This window comes from Stomoxys calcitrans, chromosome 2 (assembly GCF_963082655.1).
Source record: "Stomoxys calcitrans chromosome 2, idStoCalc2.1, whole genome shotgun sequence".
Classification (NCBI taxonomy): Eukaryota; Metazoa; Arthropoda; class Insecta; order Diptera; family Muscidae; genus Stomoxys; species Stomoxys calcitrans.
The window spans coordinates 146,921,361-146,929,471 of NC_081553.1; the positions used below are offsets into that span (position 1 = coordinate 146,921,361).

The 8,111-nt window shown below is 36.1% G+C and overlaps 1 long non-coding RNA gene across 1 annotated transcript in view; it reads right to left on the reverse strand.

Moving 5' to 3' along the window:
• LOC131994899 (uncharacterized) overlaps positions 1 to 8,111 on the reverse strand; it is a 426,615-nt gene that overhangs the window by 313,010 nt on the left and 105,494 nt on the right. The window lies entirely within an intron of this gene.

An 8,111-nucleotide genomic window follows, 5' to 3' on the forward strand; every position in this document is an offset into this window, starting at 1 on the left:
CAAGAATTCAAGACCCAAGATCGGTTGATATGGCAGCTATATCAGGTTATGGACTGATTTGAAATATACTTGGCACAGTTGTTGGATATCATAACAAAACACGTCGTGCAAAATTTCATTCCAATCGGAGAAGAATTGCACACTCTAGAGGCTCAAGAAGTCAAGACCCAAGATCGGTTTATATGGTAGCTATATCTGGTTATGAAACGATTTGAACCATACTTGGCACATTTATTGGACATCATAACAAAACACGTCGTGCAAAATTGTATTCCAATCGGATAAGAATTGCACACTCTAGAGGCTCAAGAAGTCAAGACCCAAGATCGGTTTATATGACAGCTATATCAAAATATGGACCGATTTGAACCACACTATGCACAGTTGTTGGATATCATAGCAAAACACGTTGTGCAAAATTTCATTCCAATCGGATAAGAATTGCGCACTCTAGAGGCTCAAGAAATCAAGACCCAAGATCGGTTTATATGGCAGCTATATCAAAACATGGACCGATATGGTCCATTTACAATACCAACCGACCTACACTAATAAGAAGTATTTATGCAAAATTTCAAGCCGCTAGGTTTACTCCTTGGGAAGTAAGCGTGCTTTCGACAGACAGACGGACGGACGGACGGACATGGCTAGATCGACATAAAATGTCGCAACGATCAAGAATATATATACTTTATGGGGTCTCAGACGAATATTTCGAGTAGTTACAAACAGAATGACGAAATTAGTATACCCCCATCTTATTGTGGAGGGTAAAAAAATTGGGCTATATATATATATATATATATATATATATATATATATATATATATATATATATATATATATATATATATATATGAGAGCTATATCTAAATCTGAACCGATTTCCATGATATTCACCAGTGTCGAGAGTCAAGAGAAAATCCTTCGAGAGAATTGGTTAACAAATTACCATTTTATTGCATTATTACTGCATATTGGACGAACATATACATGGGAGCTATATCTAAATCTTGACCGATTTTTTTCAATTTCAGCAGGCTTCGTCTTTAATCCGAAAAACATGCCTGTACTAAATTTTAAAAAGATCAGATGAAAATTGCGACCCGCTCTTTGAATATATATTAACATGGACAGACAGACAGACGGATATACCTAAATCGAATCAGAATGTGATTCTGGATCGATCGGTATACTTATCAATGGGTCTATCTCTCTTCCTGGGTGTTACAAACAAATTCACCAAGTTATAATACCCAGGACCATAGTTGTGGTGTAGGGTATAAAATTCGTAAAAGATATTAGTAATCACGCGAGTGTATAAGTGCGAACTTTCCGCCAAATGAAAGAGAACTAGAAACAATTCAGACGAATGATAACATAACATACTTCTTATATTTTGCTGTAAACAAAAAAAGTTTTGAATTTCGTCTTAAAAGATCCATCCATAACCGCAGAGGAAGTACCTAAAAGTTTAAGCATAGACAAGGTGGCTGTTACATTAAAAAGTTGAAAATTTACGACTAATGTTCAATAGTGAAGGTAAATGTTACACATTACCATTGCGTTGTCCCAACATATTCCAAAGGTTTTATTTATTTTGCATGTATTAATCAGTATTTAGTTTAGTGGTTAAGTGCCACAATTTTTTCTTTGCCCTTGTTTGTAGGTAATTTGTCAATTTACCTAACCCACCTTTACAATTGCTCATAGACATTTTTTGTTTTACAAAATTAATACAGTTGAAACCTCAACCGCGAAATACGCTATAGAAAAAATCCCGAAACTCTGTACCATTTCGCTCTAACATATCAAATGTTGGCTATAAACGTAGCATTATTGAACGTAATCAACTTTGTTTATTGTAAACCTTTTAGCAGGTTCACATAAAGTTTAAGAACCTTTCTTTTGTTGTAAAACCAAAAACTTTTTAATGGCAAAAGGGTTTCGATAGCCGCACACAATTATTTTATTATTGCTTTACAACGATTATTTTATAATTACTTTACAGAGAAAAAAGCGAGTATTTGAGCGTATATACCAGCGATGATTAAAAATATTCACACTATTGCACACTACAGTGTACGTACACAAGAAAATAATCACACGCAAGTCCATGGGCTTGTAATTAATTGCAATTGTGTGCTCATCACAGGTAGAGACACATTCTGACAAACAAATTTTTTTACTCTAGTTTTTGAACTAAGCAAAGAGCAGATAGTATTCTGTTTGGTAATATTTACGCGATAAACAGAACAACAACAGCAAAAAAAAATTTTTTGGATTTATTTATAGCACACCAAATATAGCAGATCATAATACAAAGCCATTATAGAATTGTGCGAAAATGGAAGGCTTTTAATACAATGCAAAATAATCATCAGACAAAATTAATCATCAGACAACAAAGGCCACGAAGAGGATCACTGTAATGTTTGATAATTCCATCCATTGCGTCGTAAACAACACAGAAGAAATTGTGTCTGTGCAGATTCAATTCGCAATGTATTGTTTAAATAGAATCACATATTACCGAACCATATTCCAGTCTACAACGTACCAAAAAAACATATAAATTCTTAATGATAGACATATCATTCAGTTCCTTACTCCATTTTTTTCAATAAACCCAAGTAAACTATAAGCATTTTTAACCATTGCCGTTATATGTGCCTTGAAACTCAATCTATTATCAAAGAGAATGCGGAGGCCTACGAATGTTTCTACCCGCTGAAGTTCACGTCTAGTAAGAAAATAACTCGTTTGCAAATTTACAGCCGGATAAAAAACATTTGTTTACATTTCTTAGTATTTAGCTGCATAAGATTTGCATCACACCAATTGGTAAAATTATAAAGATCAGCATCAGGCATTGATCAAAATTAACGTTAAATGGGCGAAAGATTTTGACATCATCTGTGTACATTAGTACTTGAGAGTGGTTGATAACTTGAGACAAGTCATTTATAAACAGAGTGATTAAAATTGGACCAAGGTGATTACCTTGTAGAACTCCAGACGTTACAGTAATTTTTTTAAAAGAATTTCCCCGAATTTCACCTTCTGTGACCGATCCGATAAATAAGAGCCAATTCATTTTAGAAACATTGGAGAAAAGCCTATTTTTCAAGTTTATGTAATAATAATTGTGTATAATAACATCGAAATTAGTCCAAATAAACTATTTAAGAGTTTGAATTACAAATCTGCTTATAATTGGTAAACATTTGAGTTGGTTCAATTCATTGTTATAAATATCGAATTAAACATTGAATTGCATAATACATAGACATAAGCATTAAACCCCAAAAAGCATGTTCTCTAACTCAACAGTGAAAGATAAATCAGAAACTTGGGTCAAGAAACCGAAAATTGTGAGGCGAAACATAGAACGACCCGAACAAATATTGGTTTACATCGTCTTAACAAAAAAAAAAAAAGAAAAAAAATCTAAATTATTACTTCAATTCTTCAAAAAACATTAATCCTTGAAAGTTTATTAATAAAAAGGATGCCTGTTTTGTCAAATTTGTCTGAGCGCGAATTTCCCTACGACCTATTTGCATATTGTCAAGATAGATTATTCACCAAAGTTTGATATATTCGAAATAGTGAAATATGATATTTCAGCTGCCCTTCTGGAAATGTGTAGCCAATTGCCCAAATATACCGGTTCTAAAATGGAGAATTCGTTACCTGACACAGGACATATCCTACAGGGAATGAAAAGTTTCAATTGTCATAACTTATGATTCTTAATTAGTCTTCGGTGCCGACTGTATAATAGCCTTCACCTACCCTATATGTACAATGTGGGAGCTATATCTAATTCTGAATCAAATTTGATGGACCTCGGCGGATGTTTCAGACGGTTTATTAAACAATCCGTATCAAATTTCGAGCAAATATGTTCAAGCTATAAAAACTACGGTTGACAAATGACAACATTGTTGCAAATTACCCAAATCTGACGAACATATATATGGGAGCATTATCTAACTCTGCACCGATTTCGAGCAAACTTCTCAGATGTTGTGGTAGTTGTTGAGGAAAGCATTGTGCAATACTTCGGCAAGATTGATCCATAAATGCGCTTGCAGTGGCTCTTGGAGTGAAAATCGGGCGATATACATATTTGACAGCAGTATCTAAATCTGAACCGATTTCTATGAAATTCACTAGTAATGTCGGAAGTCATAAGAAAATCCATCGTGCCAAATTACGAGGGAATCGGTTAACCAATAGGCACTTTATTGCAATATTTCTCAAAATCGGAAGAACATATATATGGGAGCTATATCTAAATCGGAACCGATTTAGAGCAAACTTCTTAGGTATTGTGGTTGTCGTCGTGAAAAGCCTTTTGCAAAGTTTTCGCAACATTGGTTAACAAATGCGCTTGCTGTAACTCTAGAAGTAAAAATCGGGCTATATATATATGAGAGCTATATCTAAATTTGAATCGATTTCCATAAGAGTCAAGAGAAAATCCTTCCTGCTAAATGTCGAGAGAATCGGTTAACAAATTACCGTTTTATTGCATTATTACTGCAAATCGGACGATTTTTTTTTCAATTTCGAAAGGCTTTGCCTCTGGGCCGAAAACATGCCTGTACTAAATTTTACTACGATCGGATGAAAACTGCGACATGTACTTTGTACACAAATTAACATGGACAGACGGACAGATGAACAGACAGACAGACGGATATACCTAAATCGAATCAGAAAGTTATTCTAAGTCGATCGGTATACTTATCAATGGGTCTATCTCACTTCCTTCTGGATGTTACAAACAAATTCACCAAGTTATAATACCCTGTACCACAGTAGTGGTGTAGGGAATAAAAATTGATTATCTGTCAAATATATTTGCTTACTAATGTTATCTTAACATGTCCGCCTATGAAAGCCTTGGTTCAAATTCTGTCGTGAACATCAGAAAAAAAATTTCAGCGGTGGTTATTCACTCCAATGCTGGCGACACACAGTGGAAAAAAATTAAAAAAAAAAAAACTGTTAAAAAAAGTGAAGTGAGGTGTTAACGAGATCGTGTGCAAAATTTCAAAATGTATCGTATGCAAAATTTCCTAAAATTGGGCACCTCGGTATTTCGAAAAATTATTTGGGCTGCCAAATCTTCGTTTATGGTATGATTTTCAATTTTTTTTACTGGATAGTGCTCAAAAAAGTCCGCTTGAGGTCTACAATATCTCATTCGGAGATATTCGACCTTGCGAAGGCATCTGTTTTTAGATTTTCATTTTTATGCATGATTTCCAAAATACCCCTTTGGAGCAAAGATGATTTCAAAATCTTCATTTTTTAGTCAATTTGCTCTGGAGGCAACAAATATTGTAGGTGCAAAAGATTTTTTGCATGGGTTTAGGGGATACATGGAGTAAAAAACAAGGACTCAATTAGGGGATCTGGGTTTGGAAATTTTGAACTCGAAGGGTTTTCCAATTTTTCAATAAAGAATTGATTATTTTGAAGTACATATAGCGGTCGTACTCGGCTATATAAAGGAGGCCCCTTATCATTGAGCTTAAATTTGGATCGGACAGCACTCATTGATAAGTGAGAAGTGTGGATTCGCATTTGCATGAAATCCTCGTGGATTTCATGCTAAACATTGAAATACTTGTGTTTTATTTTGTTTCGTACACAATGTAGGCTTTGTTTTATATATTGTAAAAAAAGAAAAAAAGGTAAAGAAAAGTTTTAATAAAATAGTTGAATTTTAAATTAGCTTTGAGAGAGAAAACGTCTTTAAAATTTCTGGATTGTGTGCGCTTTAAATTGGTGAACCCCATTGCCTAATAGTAGTCAATCAGAAGACGGAATTTCAAATGACTGAGCAGATGGTCTATCTCAGCAAAGCAATGCAACTCGTGAAATTGCAGCAACTGCAACCATCACCATTTTAGACGGAACAGCCACAATTATGAAATGCAGGTTGAGCCCGAATTCCAAATATCAAGTATTACGCAGGATGAAACCAAATATACCCACGTTGTTGCTAGTTTGGATCCTACTTATTTGAAGTTTAGTGAAGACATTCTCTTTTCGCCTCCAATTACCAACATATATGAACCCATCAAACCAGTTTGATTAGTACATTTGTAGTTTCGGAGGAAGCAAAACTGAAAAAAATTATTTATCGGTTTAAGCATGGGCGATATGAAGCCATCTCATTTCCTTCAAACTACGATGACTCTTGCAATTGATAATGATGTCGTCGTCGTTCGAACCTATGGTACTCAGTTACTGTAAATTGATTTTGAAATGCGATGACCATTTTCATGCATATTCGTAGTAGCAGATGTAACTCATCCTCAGTAGTTTGGTGGACTGCGATGGAGAAAAAGTGCAAAGGAAGGATAATGCAACAGGTTCAGAGAACATGTTAGCTTGGCAATGGCGGAGTGATGTGGACCACTCCTACTAGGTCACTGGAGACTATTCCTGATATCCGACCCATTGACATACAGATTAAGTGTTAGGCAGCCACAGCTGTTATGAGACTAAGGGGATGGAAGTATGTATAGAGAAAAGGAGCAGGTCATACCATCGCGGTATAGTCGAGGCGTTGAAAGGAAACCCGGATAGATTAGAAGAGGTTTCCCATCGAATACCTGAGACGACAGTTGAGGTCGATCTGGGAGATCGTGCTAATCAGATGGATCAAGGCTGGGGGCAGAGTGGGTCTGAGAATCCAAGAGCAAAGATCTGTTTTCTACTGCTTGACTATAATACGATCTTGCAAGCCGAGTTCTGGGCGATCACAAAATGCGTGAGATGGTGTTGTATTCAAGCGAGGAGGATGAGTGTGAACATTTTTACGGATAATACACAGGCCTCCAAGGCAATAACAACCAGGACGGTACGGTCACGTACAATCTTGAAGTGTAAAAAGAAAATTACCGTCTTCTCTGTGGATGGCACAATCCGCATCGTTTGGGTACCTGGTCATAGCGGAGTAAGGGGTAATAAAAGAGCAGATGATTTGGCAGAGAGGGCCAGAGGACTGCCGTCTATAAACTTGGTTAACCAAAAGCCTATCGGGTCGAGGTAGTGCGAGTCAAGGCTTGTTTGAACTCCGTTCCACAAATTATTGAACTTTAGAAAATAAGATATGAACTTATTGAAATACTTTATGAAATGCATTCTTAGATACCATTAATTCGGCAAAGCGGTCACCTCAAAACCTTTCTTTGTCACCTAAAGAAAACTTTTACTCTTACTTTAAGTTTTTTACTTTTACTTTAAGTTAAAAAACTTAGACTAATGGTTTTATGTTCTAAATCAGTATGTCTGCCGTAAGTTTTGTATTTTAAACTTACTTGGGCCTAAACATTTGAACTGGTAAGCTGCTGCCTTCCACAATAAAACTCAAACACTGTCACACTGAACACAGAAACTGTTTTTTTTCATTTCTGCTTCATTACACTGATTTACATATCTGGGAGCCTTATTTAAAATACAGCCCATTCCAGCTTGGGAAATTACTGCGGATTTGTACAGCTTGGTCGACGAACGCGCATGTAATACTGTAGAACTGCTAAATAGTCGGTAGGATCCTGTGGATATCCGGATCGTGAGAGGACGAGTCTATTACTGAAAGGAAGTAAGAACGAGGTCAGTATAGCTTTCGGTATCATAACAGGACACAGGACTGCGCGCCCATTTTTGAAAAATTGGCAAGTCATGGCATTTGTAGGGCATGTGGAGGGATAATGAGACGTTGGATCATTTCCGATGTCATTGCCCCGCTTTCGCAGCTAACAGATACAGGTACTTAGGTGGAAAAACAATACCAGACATGAACCAACTTACGGGCGTGGTATGGCAAACTATTAGGGATTTTGGAAGTAGCAAGGAATTCCTAACTTAGATTTTCTTTTTCAAGGTTTCATTTTAGTATTAAGAGCACACAAGACGGCTGCTGGCTTAGGTGTATGTCCATAGTGGCATGGGGCGAAGTAATATCCGCACCCTCTTTTTAACCTAAGTCATCCGATTGTGGGTTAAAATTTCCTCAAGCATCAAAACCTCAAGTACAATTTGACAGTTCCCAAAGCATAAACAAGTTCCCATGGCATAAACTT